Here is a 20,752-nt window from a genome sequence, read left to right on the forward strand (position 1 = left end):
AGTATTTTAGGGGTGCCTGGGTGGCTCAGGCAGTTGTGCATCCAACTCTCAATTTCAGCTCAGGTCTTGATCTCCCAGTGTAGAGTTCGAGCCCCATATTGGGCTCTGCATTGGGCATGCAGCTTACTTAAAAAAAAGAGCAAAAGGGGCACCTGGGTGGCTCAGTGGTTGAGTGTCTGCCTTCCGGTCAGGTCAGGGTGTGATTCTGGGGTCCTGGGATAGAGTCCTACATCAGGCTCCCTGCCTATGTCTCTGCCTCTCTCTCTAGGTCTCTCATGAATAAATAAAATCTTTAAAAAAAAAAAAACAGAGAAAAGAAGAAAAATGTATTTGAGGGGTATAAAACAGTTTAAAAATAGTGTGTAATTTGGGCGGCTGGGGTGGCTCATCTGTGTAGCGCCGCCTTCAGTCCAGGTCATGATCCTGGAGACCCCGGGATCAAGTCCCATGTTAGGCTTCCTGCATGAAGTCGGCTTCTCCCTTTCTCTGCCTGTGTCTTTCACGAATAAATAAATAAATAAGATCTTAAAAAAAGAAATAAAAATTAGTTTGTAATTTTTCTGGATTTTATGGTATTCATTAAATTTTACAAATTCATAATTTGTGATTTCTTTTCTCCAAAGAAAAGATTCATTTTTATACCTCATGTTGTATTTATAATTTTGGATTTTTAAAAAAGATTTTATTTATTTATTCATGAGAGACAGAGGGAGAAGCACCCCAGGGGAGCCCGATGCAGGACTCGATCCCTGGACTGCAGGAGCACGCCCTTAGCCAAAGGCAGACACTCAACCGCTGAGCCACCCAGGCGCCCCACGTAGTTATGGATTTTTTTTTAAACAGGGTCCTCAATTTGAATAAATCTCAAGTCCCCACAACACCTGAATTCAACCTTACTCCTTGCCCATATTTGGGTAGTAACTTAAAGTTAGTGAAGCATTAATATCGTTTCTGATAAAAATTTTCCCATAAAATAATGTGCACGAAATAGAAGTCACTGTGAGATTAATCCAACATTAGAAATAAACTAATATTGAGGATAAAAACACCACCTTAGTCTCGCCTCTACACCAGTGTTTCCAAAACTTCTCACACATTCCTCCTCCCACAGTTTTTTTAAATCAGATGCATCCGGCGTGTCTTCTCACGATGGCTTTGGGGAGGCGGGTATTACGCGAATTTTAAAGGACCGTCTAAAAACGTGAACGCTGAAATATGCCTTACCGGGGCTGCTCGTACCCCGGCGCCACCACCAAGGTTCCCGCAGCAAGACCCGGCCTCTTCGCGCTAAGCAAGTCCTAGGCGCCCAGCGGGGCGTCACCAGGGGCGGGGCGGGGCGGGGCTCCCGGGAGGGCGGAGTGGGCGGGGCCTAGGCCCGTCCTCGCCCCGCCTCGTGAAGTCTGACACATGCGCCCAGAGGCTCCTGGTGGAACGAGGTGTGGATTGCGAGGTGACCCTGGCCGCTGCCTTCCGGTTCCTAGGGATGCGCATCCGGGTCACGCTAACGCCGCGGTTTCCTCCATCCGCTTGGTTCTCCTGTGAGTCTGGACCAGTACCCATGTCCTGCTTTGGGGCCTCTGCAGCCGTAGGGTGAGTCTCCGCTGCGACAGGGTCTGAATGCGGCCGGTCGAGTACAGCCTGTAGAGGGACGGGTCAAAAGTTCTGTCCCGGTCCCTGTGGGTGGGGGTTCTCTTTGCCTGTCCCTTGTCCCTGCAATGGTTCTCTCACTTTAGCCTTTCCCTCGCCGGCCTCGCCTCTTTCACCTCCCTTTAGCCTCGCCCGTCCGCGCGCACCTCTTGCCTGGCTGTTTTCCTCGTCCTTAGCCTCCGGTTACCCGGTTACAAGCCTCGGTTTCTTGCCTTTCGCCTCGGCGCTTCTCTCACCACTGCCTCTCGCTTTTCCCCGGCTCTCACGTTAGCACCTCCCTGGGATCTCGCTGTGCTTTCCCGCAGCAGGACAGCCCACCTCCTCATTGTGCTTCCCCTCCTCCACTGCGAAACTCAGCCTGTGTCTCTCGGGTCCTACCTGGGTCCTGTCCTCCAACTTCCATCGCCTTCGACCCCTGTCCCTTCCTGGGACTAGTAGGTGACATTTGTGCTTCGCCTGGGGTTCTCCCGCCTTTTCTTAGCTAGGGGAATGCTTAGCCAAAGCCCCAATCGGGGCCGATTTATCCGGCCAGGGAGAAGTTTTGCCTTGAGGCGTCGTGTGAGACCCAACTCGGGTAGCTTCCGTTGTTAGGGAACAACAAAGGCGGTTCCAGTTCTTTGCTGGAGCACAGTTTTCGGTGCTCTCTCCAGAGCAGGCTAACAGGTGGCAGGCACACGGAACTGCTAGAGATTGGGCTTGTGTGGTCTGGTTAACTGACAGGCCTTGAGGATGTCCTGTCATTTTTGTGTTCTCTATCCCTTGAGAATGGATGTGCACAGCTGAGGCAAAAATGCGGATAATCTTGGGACGATCATCTCTGTTTCTGCATAGGCTTTACTTACAGAACAGTTGCTATGACAGAGGACGGTTTCTTGGGAGATTTTTTAGCCCCAGATTTAATAAGCTTATTGCCAAAAATTTTAGTGTCACTGAAATATTTTCTGCTAAAGAGCGCACTGTAGTAATTTCGCACTAAGTTTTCTTTATTTGAACTCAGTGTGCATATGTATCTTTATCCTTACCTCTTAGAAATTTTCATTTTTACTCTATTGACAAGTTTTCTATTTTTCTTCCTGTTTCTTCATAAGCCAGACATTACAGTACATTATTACATTGACTATTATTCTGTTATTTTTTCTTTACTATTTTTACCTTTTAAGAATTATTTATTTATTTATTTATTTTAGAAAGAGTAGAAGCAGGAGGGGCAGAGAGAGAGAGAGAATCCCAAGCAGACTCCATGTTGAGTATGGAGCATAATGCACTGGATCTCACGACCTGAGCCCAAACCAAGAGTCCGACACTTAACTGACTGTGCCACTCAGGCAGCCCCTCCACCTTAGCCTTAGAACCGTCTTTTTCTCATTTGAGACTTAGGCTTTTAATTTCTTAAATTTCTCTGATGGCTCATAGTCACCTTTAAGATGAAGAGATCAGGGACACCTGGGTGACTCTGGTTGAGCATCTGCCTTTAGCTCAGGACTTGATCCCAGACTCAAGATTTTCAAAAAAATCTTTAAAAAAAAATAAGTTGAAGAGATTGGATTTAATAGTGGTTAGTTCCTATTTCTCAAATTTTGTGATCTGAGGTATATTTTGAGACACAGGATTGGATAATTTTTACTTTTGTTTTTCTGATGTTTATGGTGGTGTGTAGCATTTGATTGCAAATATTTTTGTGTGAGCAGCTTCTGAAATATAAATTATGCTCTGAAATTTAGTACTTAAGTGAACAGAATAAATACAGCTTTTAGTGTCCGTTTCACTTCTGATTACTGAGTTACAGAAAAGTTTCTCTCATTATGTGATACATATACATATGCAAGCATAGCATAGACCTTGGCTCATTCCAGAATTGGGCTACTCCCTTCAGCTATTTTTAGCAAAGGACTTTGGAGCTTGGCCATACTAGTCCTAGAACCTACAGAGAAGTACCCTTCTGGGTGGCTTTCAGGCCTCATCTAACGGCTGAGAGCTCCTTACCCATACCTCTTATCTTCCCCACCACCTACACTGGAAACCCTAGTTTCTGTTCAGCCTAATCTTATTATTTTGCATCCTTAAAAACTAACTCCAGTGAGTATGGGCTGACTCTGTTTCCTTACCTCCTGGTTTGTGGACTTTTTTTTTTTTTAGCCACAGATATTTCATAGAGAAACATTTGGATTGATGTAAGGCCCTCTTTTAACCTTTATCATCTCTGAACTTTTTCTTTCTTGAGTATGTCGTAAGTCTAAACCTAGATGAATTTCTACTACGGCTGGAGGGAACCACAGAGCTCAGACTTACCCCTTCATTTTACAATAAGGAAATCAAGACAAAGAATTGGTGATTTTTCTAAGGTCAGTTTTTACAAATAAAGAAGTCTTGTCCATGCATTCAGAAGTGGGTTTTAGTTCCCTCAAAGTTGCAGATCAGAGAGTACAACGTAGTATTTAGTGGTTCATTTCAATACATTTGTATCACAGGAATGAGTTTTAAGATAAGAAACTTATGACAGATTTTTAAATGCAAGGCTGGAGTCATTTTGCCTTCAAAGGTGGATTCTAGAAAGAAATTGTGTAGAAGTTGAAATTAGTCTTAGCGAGTCTCTTTTCTTCTTCTATAAAAGCCTTTACATGAAATGAACATCCCATGGTCTCACTGGAGCAATTGTGCTCATGATCCTGGTCTTCTTACCCAGAACTAATAGATTTTCTGTTTACTAAAAAGCCTGCCTGTCTTACCCAGCTTCCAAAGAAATAAAAATATCACTAGAGACAACTTAGTGTATATGTTTGTAATGTTCAGGAGAGGAATCACTGTCAGTTTTCTATAGAAATTTCTCCTTTAGTTTGGCAGTCTTAACTTGTGACCCTGAAGTCTCAATTTAAAATAAATTTCTGCATATTATTTTATGCCTGTCAGGTTTTCTGGTTTTTTTTTTTCTTATTTTACTTTTTAAGGATTTTATTTATTTATTCATAGAGACAGAGAGAGGTAGAGACATAGGCAGAGGGAGAAGAAGCAGACTCCCTATGGCGAGCCCCATATGGGTGGGACTCTGGGATCACAACCTGAGCCAAAGGCAGATGCTTAACCACTGAGCCACCCGTGTGCCCCAGGTTTTCTGTTTTTATTTGGTTTAATTATTTTGCTGTTTTGTCATTTTCCTTGTTACTGTGCTTTGTTTTACATGGTTTAATTTTTATTCTTGAACCCTGGAATATGTTTTAAGGAAAGTGCAGCTTTAAAAATTCCAGAAGCAAAGTACACCTCTACCATGCCCTTACCTTTTGTACCTTGCAGTGTGATGGTTTCTGTGATTTGCCTAAGCCACTTCATAACTTCATTCTTTTTGTTTTGCTTTCAGATAAAAGGCTGATAAAACTTCTATTTTGGTAGTTGTTTGTCTAAAAGACTTTTGTGTTCTGCATATAACGGCAGGATATTTTACCTTTTGTGTATTTTAAATGGAGGAAGAATAGTTAAAAATAGTTAACATATACTAGTTTAACATAGAAATAGTTCAAAATGTATTTAAAAAGATTAGGAATAGGGCAGCCTGGGTGGCTCAGCGGTTTAATGCTGCCTTCAGCCCAGGGCCTAATCCTGGAGACCCCGGATTGAGTCCCATGTTGGGCTCCCTGCATGGGGCCTGCTTCTCCCTCTGCCTGTGTCTGCCTCTCTATCTCTTTGTTTCTCATGAATAAGTAAAATCTTAAAAAAAAGGGATCCCTGGGTGGCGCAGCGGTTTGGCGCCTGCCTTTGGCCCAGGGCGCGATCCTGGAGACCCGGGATCGAATCCCACGTCGGGCTCCCGGTGCATGGAGCCTGCTTCTCCCTCTGCCTATGTCTCTGCCTCTCTCTCTCTCTCTCTGTGTGACTGTCATAAATAAATAAAAATTAAAATGTTTAAAAAAAAAAATCTTAAAAAAAAAATAGGAATAGTTTTTCTTCTCATACATTCATTTATGTCAAGGGATTATTACATTTTGAATAAAGTTGAAAATAGGTGTACTTTCTATTTGCTAATGAACCTAAAAATACAGGTGCATGTTCTTATATAGAATGTATGGCATAAACTGAATATGTTTTATTGGCAGAGAACATAGCAAACCATACCATCATCTTGATATCTTTATTTGGTCCCATCAATCTAAGTCCTAGTATCTAATTATTAAATGTAAAAATAATTGAGTATTTTCTTTGTTATTTATAGTATATTTAAAGACAGTTATTTGGGAATTGCTAGGTGGTTGAGCATCTGCCTTTGGCTCAGGTTGTGATCCCAAGGTCCTGGGATGGAGTCCCGCATCAGGCCCCCTGCAGGGAGCCTGCTTCTCCCTTTGCCTATGTCTCTGCTTCTCTCTGTGTGTCTGTCATGAATAAATAAATAAAATAATTAAAAACCCCAGTTATTTGAAATATGGACTTCATAAAATTTATCTTTACTATTTTCTCCTTTTAAATATGTAGTAGTATTTTACTTTTTTTTTTTTAAAGTAATCTAGTCTGCGCCCAACATGGGACTGGAACTCGTGACCCCGAGATCAAGAGTCACATGCTCTACCGACTGAAGCAGCCAGGTGCCCCTGTATTAGTATTTTAAATCAAAAAAGGAAATTATAAATAGTGCTATCCTTTCAACCTCCATTGAAATCATAAAACTCATAAAACTCTTAGAATAGCAATAGTGGGAACATACCTCAACATAATAAAGACTGTATATGACAAAGCCATCACAAACATAGTCCACAGTGAAATATTGAAAGCTTTTTTCTCTAAAATCAGAAGCAAGACAAAGATGCCTCCGCTCTTACCCACTGTATTTATTCAGCATAGTATTGGAAGTCCTAGCCACAACAATTACACAAAGAAAAAGAAAATGTATCCAAATTGGTAAGGAATAAGTTAAACTGCTATTATTTGCAGGTACCTAATTCTACATGTAGAAAACCTAATGTCTCCCCAGAAATGTGTTAGAATTAATGAATTCAGTAAATTTGCAGGTAAAACATCAATATGCAAAAATCTGTTGCATTTCTACACAATAATAATGAACTATCAGAAAGAAAAATTAACAAAACAATCCCATTTATAATGGCATCAAAAAGAATAAAATGTCTAGGAATAAGTTTAACCAAGGAAGTGAAAGACCTGTATACAGAAAACTATAAGACATTGATTTAAAAATTGAAGATGACACAAATAAATGGAAAGATAGTCCATGTTCATGTATCAGAAGAATATTATTACGATGTCCATACTACCCAAAGCAATCTACAAAATCAGTGCAATTCCTTTCAAAATTCCAGTGACATTTTTCACAGAACTGGAACAAATAATTCTAACATTTGGGTGGAAAATTTTTTTTAAAAAGATAAGAAAGAAAAAAAATACTGCTGACTTAACTGTAAGTTAACAGATCCTTCCCAAGGCAGTCTAGTACTTTAACGTCTTAAAGATCTTACTACAGATTGTGTTGGATGCACTTTAACTTATTAGCTTGGTTAATAATTTGTACTAGGTAGACTTGCTTTTATTTGCTGTAGAAAATAGCAATAATCTTTGTAATACATTTCTTTTAGCAAATTTATTTTGGGTCCCTACTATGTTCGGTTTCAATAATACATGTACAGGCTGCTCATGTGAACTAGGTAACATTATGTAAGAATGACATTTACACTTAAATCCTGAATTTGGTTTTCTTTCTACATATTTGAATTAAACTATAGGATGTAATATAACCTATATCACCAGGTGGTAGCAAAAAAAAAAAAAAAAAAAAGCAGAAGGAGATAACATAATTAGAATTAAACTTTCATCCTAAGAAAATGTTATTTCAACCAGTGACAATGGTATATGATTTTTTAAAGATTTTATGATTTTATGTTTTCAAAACACTGGTTTCTCATCAGTAATCTAGTTTGAGGTTCTTGTGTTAATTTGCATCAGTTTAATATAAAATCATGTTCTTTATAGGTACAGTTAAATCAATTTCATTTGGGAGTCTTCACAAATGAACTGTAAAAATCTATAATGGTAAAACAGTAAACATAAAAGCAGCTTTAGGGGATCCGTGGGTGGCTCAGCGGTTTAGTGCCTGCCTTTGGCCCAGGGCGCGGTCCTAGAGACCTGGGATTGAGTCCCATGTCGGGCTCCTGGCAGAGAGCCTGCTTATCCCTCTGCTGTGTCTCTGCCTCTCTCTCTCTATGTCTAAAATAAATGAATGAATGAATATATATATAATGAAATATATATATTTATATATAATATTATATATTTATATATAATAAATTCATTCATTTATATATAATAAATTCATTATATTCATATATATATATATATATATATAACTATTCCGTGTGGTTTAACTCTTTAATTATATTAACTCTTTAATCTTTACAACCCTGTGAAGTAAGTACTGTTCTTATCTCCATTTTACAAATGAGGAAACAAGGCACAGAAGTTATAAAACTTGCCCAAAGTAACACAGTTAGTTGGGCAGCTGGGTTTGAACTTAGTCTTTCTGGCTTCAGAGTTCATGATCTTTTTGTACAGAGTTCTACTAGTTTAGTGATTTCTTCCTTTATAGCTTAAGGAAAACAGGACCAGGTCTTTGCCTCTTAAAAAAATTATCTTGTGGAAGTTAGTTACTTTTGAGTTTTTGGAGAAAAGGCAGTATTTTTAATAAAGTGCATTTTATATTACTAACATGTCTTACTTGATCTTTTTTTTTTTTTTTGTAAGATTTTATTTATTTATTCATGAGAGACAGAGAGAGAGGCAGAGACACAGGCAGAGGGAGAAGCAGGCTCCATGCAGGAAGCCTGACCTGGGACTCGATCCCAGGTCTCCAGGATCACACCTGGGCTGCAGGCGGCGCTAAACTGCTGCACCACCGGGGCTGCCCTTACTTCTTGATCTTAATATTTTTTCTTTCTTTGATCTGCAAAGTATTCAACAAATTTATGTCTCAAACTCTGAAATCTTAATGTTCCCAATATGAATTTAACAACTTAGAAATACAAAACGAAACTAAAACTAAAATTTCTGACTTACCTGTGTTTCATTTCCAAATTTGGAACTTTGTGCAAAACTAAGTGTTTTTAGTTTTACTTAGAAAAGAGGAGGAGAATTTTGACAAACCAATTAAAAAATGCAAATAGTCATTTAGAATATCATTAATCATATTAGGATACTTCTTTGTGCTTTTGTTATTCCCAAATATAAAAATTTTTGTTGCGTCTCCAAGGGAAGGAGATGATTTTATATCAGTTGAGGTGGTAGTTTAAGAATCTGGGACTGAGATAGGAGAAGTGATTTTTCTGAGTATTTTAAAAACAGTTGAGAATCATGGGATCTGGTTAACAGAAAAAAACTACAGTTATTTCTGGTAAGAAGTGACACTTGGTTAGGGATACTACTTATTTTTTACATATTAACTCCACTTGTTAATTCAGACATAAGTACACCCTTTTTCATAGTAGCTTTTGTCTTTTTTTCTTTTTTTGGGAAAAATACTATTATGGAGCTGAAAAGTCTAGGCTTTGCTATGATAATTTACTTATTGGTGTTTAGAATGTACTTTGGTTTAAATATTTAATATTTGTTTCAAAAGAAGCTCTTTTATGTGTGTTTGATAATCAGTTTCTCTTCTAAAATTTCAATAGTACTTTTACCTGAAATTTAATAATGTAATTACTGAATTTACAAAAATTGTTTATTGCTATCAGCACTGTTACTATGGGAATAAATTAGAATGATTAGCTCTTAGGTGGGATTGAACTTTATTCTTTAGTTTCCATAGTAGTTAAAAAGATTTAGGTCAGATTTACCTGTTGTTCCTCCTTTTTTCAAAATAAGAGGGAATTTTAATTTAGCACAATGATGTTAATTTTTTTTCCTACTAGATTGATATGATAGCTTCACTCTCTTTATCGACAGCATCATAGAAAATAATGTGTACGTGACTTGGTTTTTAGAAAATTAGAATTTAGAGAACATTTTAGGATAAAAAAATAGTATTTACAGGTCTTATTTTTTTAAAAAGTGTTACTAATTCACTGAAATTTTCAAATCTGCTTTTTCTTTTTACCACATCTTTGCTGTAGATTCGGAAGCAATGATTAGATAACATTGATGAATAAGTGTTCATGAGAGTGAGAATTGAGAGCTTTTGCAAAGAAAATAAGCCATCTCTAACATTGGCGTGACATTTAATAGCTAGATGAACAGAAAATCTTTGCTTTATCTCATTTTTGTGTATCTCCTGTTAGTATGTATTTATTTAATGTCGGTACCTCACATTCTGTGAAATTGTTTATTTGGAATAACTGTTAAACTATTAATTCTTATGCAGATGGTTTTCTTTTTCAGAGGGTTGCCTTAAAAATACTGTAATTTAGAGAACCACCAAAATTCTGAATGTTATTTCCTATGTAGTTTGAAGTGGATATTTTTCTCCTATTGTCTGGCATTTTCTTTTATTCTGATAAAGTGGCTTTCAAATTTTTTTGATCAGGACCCACTATAAGATGCAGTTTTTCATTGTTACCCAGTACTCACATATATATGTGTATTATCCAATACTTGTACATATTAATGTACATATTAATGTTTAAAATTGAAACAGGAGTTTTGTGAAAGTGTTATTTTTACTACTGGATGTGAATTGTAATATTTTCTACTCTATTTTGTTTTACTGTATTTCATTTAAAACTGTTGATCTCCACTAAGTTAATAAGATATTAATACATTTTACCTGCAGTTTGAAAAATTCTAATGACTGCTAGATTTTTTCCAATATTGTTTTTTTGGAATTGAAAATGTTTGAGTTTGTTACTTTTTTCTCTGAAATGTATCTTGAATCTGTTAAGCTTTTAATCTAAATAACTATGCAGAACAATTAAGAGAGGGAGACTCTATTGCCAATTGCCATTACTGTCATCTCTGTTCTTTACTGTGTCCAGGCATATCATTTTAAAAACTGCAATAATAAAGAATCGGGAGGTTGAAAACACTTGTTCACATGTAGAACTTCTATCATTAGAATCCTTTGCTAGGTTCCAAATAATAGTCAAAGTTTAAGTTGATGAAGTTGCTTTTCACAAATTTTGTTTCTGCCCTTGGCAGCTAATCAAAAGGTTACAAAGCTGCTTTATTCTACTTTCTTCTGGCCCCAATCCAGTCCTTGTAAACCAAAAAAGAGACCTGAGGAGTGAAGCAGTTTGCTTGTGTGTATATGGTCAGGTGAAAGTAACATGTCTAAAGAGTAGACTGCACGTATGTATTGTCCTGACTCCTTTCCTGTAATCACAAAGGGGAAAAGAGAGTAGAGATATCAACAGTTCCTAGCATATCGTAGCCAATAAGTGAGGCAGGGTCAGCAGCATACTCTACTGTTTGTTTTTTTTTTTTTTTGTCACCACCACCTCCTAACATTTACTAAGCACTTACTATGTTCCATGCACTATTTAAAGCACTTCACTTGGGGCGCCTGGCTGGCACAGTCAGTTAAGCATCCAACTCTTGGTTTCAGATCAGGTCATGATCTCAGGGTCATGAGATGGAGCCCTGTATGGGGTTCTGTGCTCAGTGCAGAGTCTGCTGGGTATTTTCTCTCCCTCTGCCCCTTCCACTTGTGCTCATGCGTGCACAAACACGCTCTCTCTTTCTGTCTCTAAATAAATAAATCTTAAAAAAATAATAAAGCACTTCATTCGCTTGGGAGGCCTAGGAGAATGAGAATGAGAGGATAAAGAAGAAAATTGCCTCTTTATTATTATCTGGCTTGTGAATTCTGGCTACTGGTGTAGCATGGCATAGCATGCATTTTTAGCTTGGTCAGCCTTTTAAAGTCATCAGCACTGTCTGTGATGTTCCATATTGAATGGTACATAGCTGTGGTTTGAGACCTCAGACTTTGAAGCGAGGCTGCCTGGGCTTGAATTTCAGGTTGGTGTCTTCCTAGGTAAATAACCTTGGGCAAGTCATTCTCCGTACTTTAGTTTCCTCATCTGTAAAATGGTGATAATGATAAATAGTACCTATCATAGACTTATTGAGAGGATCAAATGAGTTATACATGTAAAGTACTTAGAACGGTGTTCTAACCCATAAAAAACATTCCATAAATGTTAGTTATTAATAACTCACAACTCACAGTTGGATCTCCTAAAAGTACTTGTGACCATGATGAGTTCTGTGTATTTGCTAAGTAACAGTCTGTGATTGACATTCAATGTTTTATTGTCCAGGAGCTTGAAAACAGCGTTTCTTGGAAAGGACTCATAGGGAAAGTTGTTATATAGGGTATTGGGAATCAAAGCCAAATAAGAAAGGTAAAGCTACAGGTCCAACTTATTTAATCTTTCATAGGAATCTCTTGTTATTTGGACCATATACTTAATAATCTAAATACTTTTCCCTTTGAAAAACTAAGGGCAACTAGTTATCAAATTGACTTTCACTCAAGACCAGATTTCTTTCCTGAATTTATCTTACGCCTAAGATACTTATTTATTATTTTTCTTTAACAAATAGCTATATCATGTTTCCTGTAGTGCCAGGCACTATCCTGAGAGCTTCACAAATATTAACTCATTTAAATCTTATGATGAAGACACATTATTATTATTCCCATTTTATTTATCTATTTATTAATTTATTTATTTATTTATTATTTATTTATTATTCCCATTTTACAGATGAAGTAACTGGGACATAGGAAGGTTATAAATAAGTAAACTCCCATACCTTTTATCAGGGTGGAGCTGGGATTTGAGCCTAAGTAGTCTGGCTCCAGAGTTAATGCTTCAAGGTTGCCCAGCCTGCTTCTTCTAGAGGTGAATTATGTTGAAAAGAGTAAAATAACAGGTGTTCAAACTTCACTACTACTGTGAAACTAATACAACTCTGTGCATTAACTACATTGGAATTAAATTTTTTTAAATATAGAAAAAAATTCACTATTCCTCACCTTGTGCTGAAATGACAGTACTGAGTTTTTGGCTGATGTATTCTCAAAAGAGTAAATAAGTTTGGGGAAATAAAACATTAATAGAAGAACTGAACCTAGATTTTATAGTTTTGACAACTGAAGACATACATTTCAAAAGACTTAGTTCTGTTAGTATAGTGTAAGATAAATTTGATCTGAATAATAGAGAGTTGGTAATTAAATATATAGATAGATTTATAGGAAGTGATACAGTTTTGTTTTTCAAAGGTGGAAGAAATAGGGTAAAAATTTTTCTATATAACTGGAAAACACATTTATAGGTGTCGTGCCCAAGATTGCGAATCCGAGAAACCACCAAGGAGCCGACACCGATGCAAACACAGGAGGGTTTATTTACAAGCTCGAGCTTGGGTCCAAGTATACCCGACACAGCGGAGCAGGGACTTGGACCCCGAGACTAAGAGCCCTAGCAGCTTTATAGGGGCCAGTGGCCAATGGGATATACAGAAAGTTGCAGTCATGTCCACACGCAGGTGGCCAGTTGAATTACATCTCCCCCTATAGTGTCCATTTGAGCTGGCCTATTTGGTCAGAATCGGGGGTGTAGTTTTGGCAGGCACAAGACGGGGTTACATTGTTATGAGACGATTTCCGATTAGGGTGTGCCCAGCGGTTTGGCTAGGGTGGGGCAGCGCCTTAAGCAATAAGCAGGTTATGTGGGGGTCATACAGGAGGTGGCAGGTGTAGCACAAAATGGAGTTAGTCCTGCTCTGCTTGTCCAGGGGTAGGGGATTTTTGTTAAATTTCCTGGGTCCCACATAGGATATTCATACTGGAATTAAACCATGTATCAGGCCATAGCACCTATAGAAAAAAATTGCGATTCTCTTAGAAATGTTAACCTCACAGATCAAAGAAGGATAAAGAAAATTTTGGGTTCTTTCCTTTTGCTGCTGGCCGCAGCCATTAGTATGCTCATGCTTCAGAAGAGGCTTGCCTCCAGTGTCCTCCACTGTGGCAAAAAGAAGGTCTGGTTGGACCCCAATGAGACCAATGAAATTGCCAATGCAGACTCCCGTCATCAGATACGAAAACTGATCAAAGATGGGCTGATAATCCGGAAGCCTGTGACTGTCCATTCCCGAGCTCGGTGCCGGAAAAACACTCTGGCCCGACGGAAGGGCAGGCATATGGGCATTGGTAAGAGAAAAGGTACTGCCAATGCTCGAATGCCTGAGAAGGTAGCGTGGATGAGGAGGATGAGAATTCTACGCAGGCTGCTCAGAAGATACCGTGAATCTAAGAAGATTGACCACCACATGTATCATAGCCTCTACCTGAAAGTGAAGGGTAACATGTTCCAGAACAAGCGGATCTCATGGAACACTTCCACAAGCTGAAGGCAGACAAGGCTTGCAAGAAGCTTCTGGCTGACCAGGCTGAGGCCCGCAGATCTAAGACAAAGGAGGCCCGCAAGCGCCTTGAAGAGCGGCTCCAGGCCAAGAAGGAGGAAATCATCAAGACTCTCTCCAAGGAGGAAGAGACCAAGAAATAAAACTCCCTCTCTCTTGTCTGTACATAGTGGCCTCAGCATGAATCAGATCAGTTATTCAATAAAACAAACCTTTATCTGCCTAAAAAAAAAATAAAAAGAAAAAAAAAAAAGAAAAATTTTGGAGGCTTTGAGTTCCATGGAGTCTGGATCTGGCACATTAAATAAATTCTTAGGTTTGTGATTGACAAGTTACTAAAAACAGAAAGAGTTGGAAGGATTGTAGTAGAACTGTTAGATTATTATTAAGCTCACTTTGACAAATCTAATTCAGATTAACTCATTCCTTTGCAATACTTTTTACTATGGTTTTGGAATTTTTCTTGTAGAACACATCCCCCTATTTTATCAGAAGCTTGTGGGGGGAAAGTTTTTTTAATTTTTATTAAAGGTTATTTTATAGACAGCTTGAAGGGATGATTTTCCAAGAAATAATATTAGGTTAAGAACAATTCTTCTTAGAGAATCTGTTCCTGATAAAGTATTTTTCTTATTAAGAACGTGGTACAGGGTGGCTCAGCGGTTGAGTGTCTGCCTTTGGCTCAGGGCGGGATCCTGGAGTCCCGGGATCGAGTCCCACATCGGGCTCCCTGCATGGAGCCTGCTTCTCCCTCTGCCTGTGTCTCTGCCTCTCTCTCTGTGTCTCTCATGAATAAATAAATAAAATCTTTAAAAAAAAAAAAAAAAGAACGTGGTACAGCCTAAGTGTATTTTTTAAAAATTATTTCTCTGTAAGTTCTGATAGTATTCTGTTAAGTGTGAAGTTACTATAAATATTCGTACAGCTGACAATACCATGATATGTCGGTCAGTCATACTTCCCAAATAAAGTAACCAGAAGAATTCACCAACTTTACCACAGTCAGTTGGCTGGGCTGTTTATTTATGGAAGGAGTTCACCACCGTGGTGATGGCTTTTGTCTGTCTGCAGACAGTTCTGCAGGGAAGGTGTTGTTGGTTATAATTTTTTCCCCCACAGAAATGTAATTTGTGTTGATGCCTGAATTGTGAGAGCTAAAAGGCTTTCTTAGGGTCCCTTGAAAGAGAGCTTTAAGGTGGGTCAGCTTTAAGGTGGGTCAGCTTGCAAAATAATAAACATAAGTCATCAGTCAGTTAAGCATCTAGCTCTTGGTTTCAACTTGGGTCATGATCCCAGGGTTGTGAGATATTTTTGTCTACTTCAGCAGGACTCGAGTACAAAGGACTTTGAGTAATATGTTAGATATGTTAGATGTTTTTTGAAAGGTAATATATCAAGAAAGGTTGCCATCATTTGATGAGACTGGTGAATTTCTGAAAGATAAACAATGAGATGGGATTTAATAGAGAGTAGGAGAAGAAATCACAGCTGGAAGTATATGTAGAAGTTCCAAAAATGTATCAGACTCCAAGAAACAATTATGAAGAAATTGAAGGGTGCTTGGAGCATAAATCAGTTTCCGGCCCTTACTCTTGATTTTGAGCATCTGGTGTTTGTCTCCTGGATAAAGCCTGGAGAAATGCTTTCAAGACACATTGTACAGTCTGCTTGGAGAGGGCATGTGTTTCCCTCTGGTCTATTCTCCCCTTGGAGTTTAGTGTATATTAAACAAATTATGTCATTCTCTAGCTTGAAGCACCCATTGCCTTCCCAAATTCCATATCATGTGTTACAAGGCGGTATGTGATGTGGCTCTTGCCTGCTTCTCAGTCTTCATTTCCAACCATTCCTTCACTTTCTAATACTGGTCTCTTTGCTATATCTCAAACATGCCAAGATGTTATCCTTTCACTTTTTTTATTCTTGTTTTCTTCTGAAACCTCTTCCTTTGCATCTGCTTATAACTCTCTCCTTTTCATTATTCAGAACTCTGCTGAAATATTACCACCTCAGAGAAATTATTACCCTATCTGAAATAGCTCCCCTGTAGTCCGTTGTTGTCTCTTTGTGTTCCTTTCCATAGTACTTATTACTTTGTAAAATTATATTACCTTATGTATTTGTTCATCTTCCTATTAGAATATAAGTTCCTTGAGGCTGGGGATTTTGTGTTTATCACTGAATTCCCAGTATCTAAGCTAATGGAGGGCACATAGTACACATTCAATGAATATTTTATAAATGAATGAATGAATTTTGGGATTAGAAAAAGAAGAATGAGGAGTCTGAAGTAACTATAGACTGCTATAACAAAAGTAGAGGAAATGAAATGCAAAGTGACTAGCTAAGTCTGGTATTTCTCCCTAGGATAAAGCTTTGATAGCTATTCCAAAGTGAAAGTCATGGCATAAGAGGCCAGAGATATCCCTAATAATTTATTTGATGTTCAGAAGAGATGGATTCATATCCGGAAAGCAGATTACCTGCGGACACTGATGAACTGTATATTTCACCCCTCTTCCATAATACCGTAAGTGAATGTATATAACTAGAACCTACCTATACAACAGATGAACAAAAATTCTCATCTACTCTGAGGGAAAAAAGTAAAACTCCCAACTGTAAAAATGAACTCTAATAGTCTAGATTTAATCATTTGAGGAAAAGTAATGTTATGAAAAAAGATGATTCTTTTTGCAGCTGACACTAAAGGAAATAGTGAATAGTATGAACTGAAGATTTTAAAGATAAGCATTTTTTAGTAATTTCAGAGGAAATAAATAATGAAATAAATGTAAATATTGAAATTTTGAAGAGAAAAATTCAAAAGCAAATATAGCAAAATAATAAACATAAAGATTGAGCTAAGGGTTGCCTAGGTAGCTCAGTTATTTAAATGTCGGACTCTTGATTTAGGCTCAGGTCATGATCCCAGAGTCATGAGGTCCAGCTCCACATCTGCTCTGTACTGGGTGTGGAGGGTGTTTAAGATTCTCTCCTCACGGGGATCCCTGGGTGGTGCAGCGGTTTAGCGCCTGCCTTTGGCCCACGCAATCCTGCGATCCTGGAGGGCGCAATCCTTGAGACCTGGGATCGAGTCCCACATCGGGCTCCCGGTGCATGGAGCCTGCTTCTCCCTCTGCCTATGTCTCTGCCTCTCTCTCTCTCTCTCTCTCTGACTATCATAAATAAATAAAAAATTAAAAAAAAAAAAGATTCTCTCCTCACCCCCCCCCCACCCATCACTCTCATCACCCTACCCCTAGCTCCACTGGGGCTAGCTTCCCCCCCCACCAAAAACAAACAAACAAACAAACAAAAAAAACAAAAAAAACTGAGTTAAAGGAGTTTCTCAGTTAAAGTGCAGGATGTCAGCAGTAATGACAGTGAGAACCTCTGAAATTCTCCCTTCCATAAAAGCAATGGGAACCTGGGCAGACACAATCAACTGTTTCAGAACTCTGAAAATTAACCATAGGCTTACAGTAAACTGGGAGTATTTATTCAAGAAAAATGGCCACATTTCAGGAAAAACAGTAAACTTTGTAGCAGTTTAACTTGCCCAAGTGCCATCCTCCTCTCTCTAATTCCATGGTAACTTTGAAAACCAGCAGCCCCCCAGGATGCCTGGGTGGCTCAGCAGTTGAGTGTCTGCCTTTAGCTCTGGCATGAGGCTGGGGGTCCTGGGATGAGTACCCACATCAGGCTCCTCCCCACAGGGAGCTTGCTTCTCCCTCTGCATATGTCTCTGCCTCTCTGTGTCTCTCATGAATAAATAAAAAAGTTTTTTAAAGGTAAGTGTATGGTCTTTTTAAGGAAGCCAATGAAATGTTGATTCTAAAACTTCATGAAAACCACAAAATAAGAAACTGTGGAAGAGTCTTACAAGTATCAATGTAAGAATCTTAAATTCAGTACTAGAAAATAGAATTTAACAGTTTTTTTTTTCTATTTTATTTTATTTATTTATGATAGGCACACAGTGAGAGAGAGAGGCAGAGACATAGGCAGAGGGAGAAGCAGGCTCCATGCACTGGGAGCCTGACGTGGGATTCGATCCCGGGTCTCCAGGATCACGCCCTGGGCCAAAGGCAGGCGCCAAACCGCTGCGCCACCCAGGGATCCCAATTTAACAGTTTATTAAAATAATATTCTACAATCCAAGAGTTTGGTTTCTGAAATAAATGCATATATGGCTCAATATTAGAACATCTATTAACAAGTTTTAATAGATGATAGAAAAACTGTATGATCATTTTGGATGCCAGAAAAGCATTTGACCAAATTAATATCCTTTCCTGATAAATACATGTAAATGTAGATAATAAAGCTATCGAAGTTGTAGACAAAAGTATGAATGTATAAGTTGGAGAAGGCTAAATAGGGCATAAATTCTAGAAAGCACAAAGGGAAAAAAGATTGACAAGTTTTATTTCTTAAAAATCATGCTTTCTATTTTGCAATTTGAGATCATGTTTTACTTGTTGAGTTAGGCAAGAAATTTAAAAGATGGTACTTGGTGCTGGTTAAGGCACAGCAAAGTGGGTATTAATGGTTGCAACCTTATTAGTAAATTGTCAGGATTGGCAGAGTTAGGGTTCATCAGAGAAGCAGAACTACTTAGAAGAAATATATGTACACATACACATACACAGATAAATAATACATGTGTGTTTGTAAGGGCTAAAGGTACCTAACCGGGCAGCCCCAGTGGTGCAGCGGTTTAGCTCCACCTGCACAGTCGGGCGTGATCTGGAGACCTGGGATCGAGTCCTATATCGGGCTCCCTGCATGGAGCCTGCTTCTCCCTCTGCCACTGTCTCTCTCTCTCTCTCTGTCTCTATGAATAAATAAATAAAATCTTTTAAAAAATCAAATAAAAAAATAAAGGTACCTAACCTTGTGTGTAAAGAAGGCAATTCTCAAGTATCCCCAAAGAAATCTAGTACAGAGGGGCCAGTCAGCATCATCAGATCCTGCAGAAGTACACTTGGTATATCCAAATCAAAGGCTTTGGCATGGAGAGGGAAACTGTCAACAAAATAAAAAGGCAATCTACTGAATGGGAGCAGATATTTGCAAATGACACATTTGATAAGAGGTTAATATCCAAAATATATAGAGAACATATATAACTCAACACTAAATAAGCAGTCTTCTGATTTTTAAGTCAGAGTAGACATTTTTCCAAAGTACACACAAAATAACAAATGTTGGTGAGGATGTGGAGAAAAAGGAACCCTTGTGTACAGTTGGTGGGAATGCAAATTGGTATAGCCACTGTGGAAAACAGCATGGAAGTTCCTCAAAATTAAAAATATAATTACCATGTGATTCAGTAATTCCACTACTGAGTATTTACCCAAAAGAAATGAAAATAGGGGGGATGGGTTAACTGGATGACGGGCATTAAGGAGGCACAGAATGAGATGACTGTATGTTGGCAAATTGAATTTAAATAAAATACAAAATAAAATTTTAAAATGGGAAAAGAAAATGAAAACACTAATTATTCAAAAAGATATATGCACCCCTATGTTTATTACTATTTACAGTAGCCAAGATATGGAAGCAACCCAAGTGTCCATTCACAGATGAATAAATATATGGTACATACACACATAGAATACTGCTATTCAGCCATAAAAAAAATAAAAGATCTTGCCATTTGCACCAACATGGGTGGACCTAAAGGGTATATAATACTAAGTGAAGTAAGTCAGAGAAAGATAAATACCATAAGATTTCACTCGTATCACACAAAACAAATGAACAAAGAAAAAGAGACCAAAAAAACCACTCTTAAATACAGAGAATAAACTGGTAGTTGCCAGAGGTGAGTGGGTGGGGCGTTGGTAAAGTCTAAGGAGACTACATTTACGATAAGCACTGATAGGACATACACAGATGTGGACTGAGAAAACATTAGTGAAAAAATTAACTCTTAATTTCCATAGGAAACATTTTATAGTGGTATAGAAACCAGAATACAAATTAAAGAATTGGAGTTTTAAATTTTGGTGAAGTCCGATTTCTCTCTTTTTTTTTTTTTTTCTTTTGTGGGTTTGTAGTGGTTTCATACCTAAGAAATCCACTGGACTAAATAACCTGTGGATACGGTCCTACCTTATTTAGTCTTCCTCTCTCAGTGCATAGCAAGACACTTATGAATGCAAAGGGGACTAACAATTTGGGGGTACCTATATTTGTGTTAGACACATGGATTGTACTAGACTCTTTTTCTAAGTATTCATTGAATTTTAAAATGAATCTATATTTACAAGAGAGATAAGAGTGACTTGTCCAGGTCTTACAGCTAGTAGTTAACAGAGCTAAATAAACCTTTTTGACTCTGAATCCCATCTCTTTCCCTTGTATTAATTTGCCGGTTAAATTAAGCAAGCTCCTGTAGTGTATTTGGAATGACTGATTTTATAAAAACTTGATCACAAACTTCTAAGAACCATCTGTCTTTTTTTTTTTTTTAAGATTTATTTATTCAGGGATCCCTGGGTGGCGCAGCGGTTTGGTGCCTGCCTTTGGCCCAGGGCGCGATCCTGGAGACCCGGGATCGAATCCCACATCAGGCTCCCGGTGCATGGAGCCTGCTTTTCCCTCTGCCTATGTCTCTGCCTCTCTCTCTCTCTCTCTGTGACTATCATAAATAAATAAAAATTAAAAAAAAAAAGGCTATTCTTAAAAAAAAAAAAAAAGATTTATTTATTCATTCATTCATTCAGAGAGAGAG

General features: G+C 38.2%; 1 protein-coding gene, 1 long non-coding RNA gene and 1 pseudogene across 4 annotated transcripts in view; 2 read left to right on the forward strand and 1 right to left on the reverse strand.

Annotated features, from left to right (window-relative positions):
* Nucleotides 1-2,215, reverse strand: part of LOC112659798 (uncharacterized) — a 35,200-nt gene extending 32,985 nt beyond the window's left edge. Inside the window, exons 1-2 of the long non-coding RNA XR_007408082.1 lie at nucleotides 2,026-2,215; nucleotides 1,225-1,638 (exon numbers count right to left, since the gene is read on the reverse strand). This is a non-coding gene — a long non-coding RNA (uncharacterized LOC112659798). The remainder of the gene's footprint in view (nucleotides 1-1,224; nucleotides 1,639-2,025) is intronic.
* EYA3 (EYA transcriptional coactivator and phosphatase 3) overlaps nucleotides 1,455-20,752 on the forward strand; it is a 101,713-nt gene continuing 82,415 nt past the window's right edge. For 2 of the 3 annotated variants that reach the window (XM_025446903.3, XM_025446906.3), the window contains exon 1: nucleotides 1,455-1,590. The gene's annotated coding sequence lies outside the window, so the exon portion shown is untranslated. Of the gene's footprint in view, nucleotides 1,591-16,371; nucleotides 16,535-20,752 lie in introns of all 3 variants that reach the window. The other variant, XM_025446904.3, reaches the window with a different exon arrangement.
* LOC112659797 (60S ribosomal protein L19-like) lies at nucleotides 13,423-14,228 on the forward strand (annotated as a pseudogene).

Source organism: Canis lupus, chromosome 2, assembly GCF_003254725.2.
Source record: "Canis lupus dingo isolate Sandy chromosome 2, ASM325472v2, whole genome shotgun sequence".
In the NCBI taxonomy this organism is placed as follows: Eukaryota; Metazoa; Chordata; class Mammalia; order Carnivora; family Canidae; genus Canis; species Canis lupus.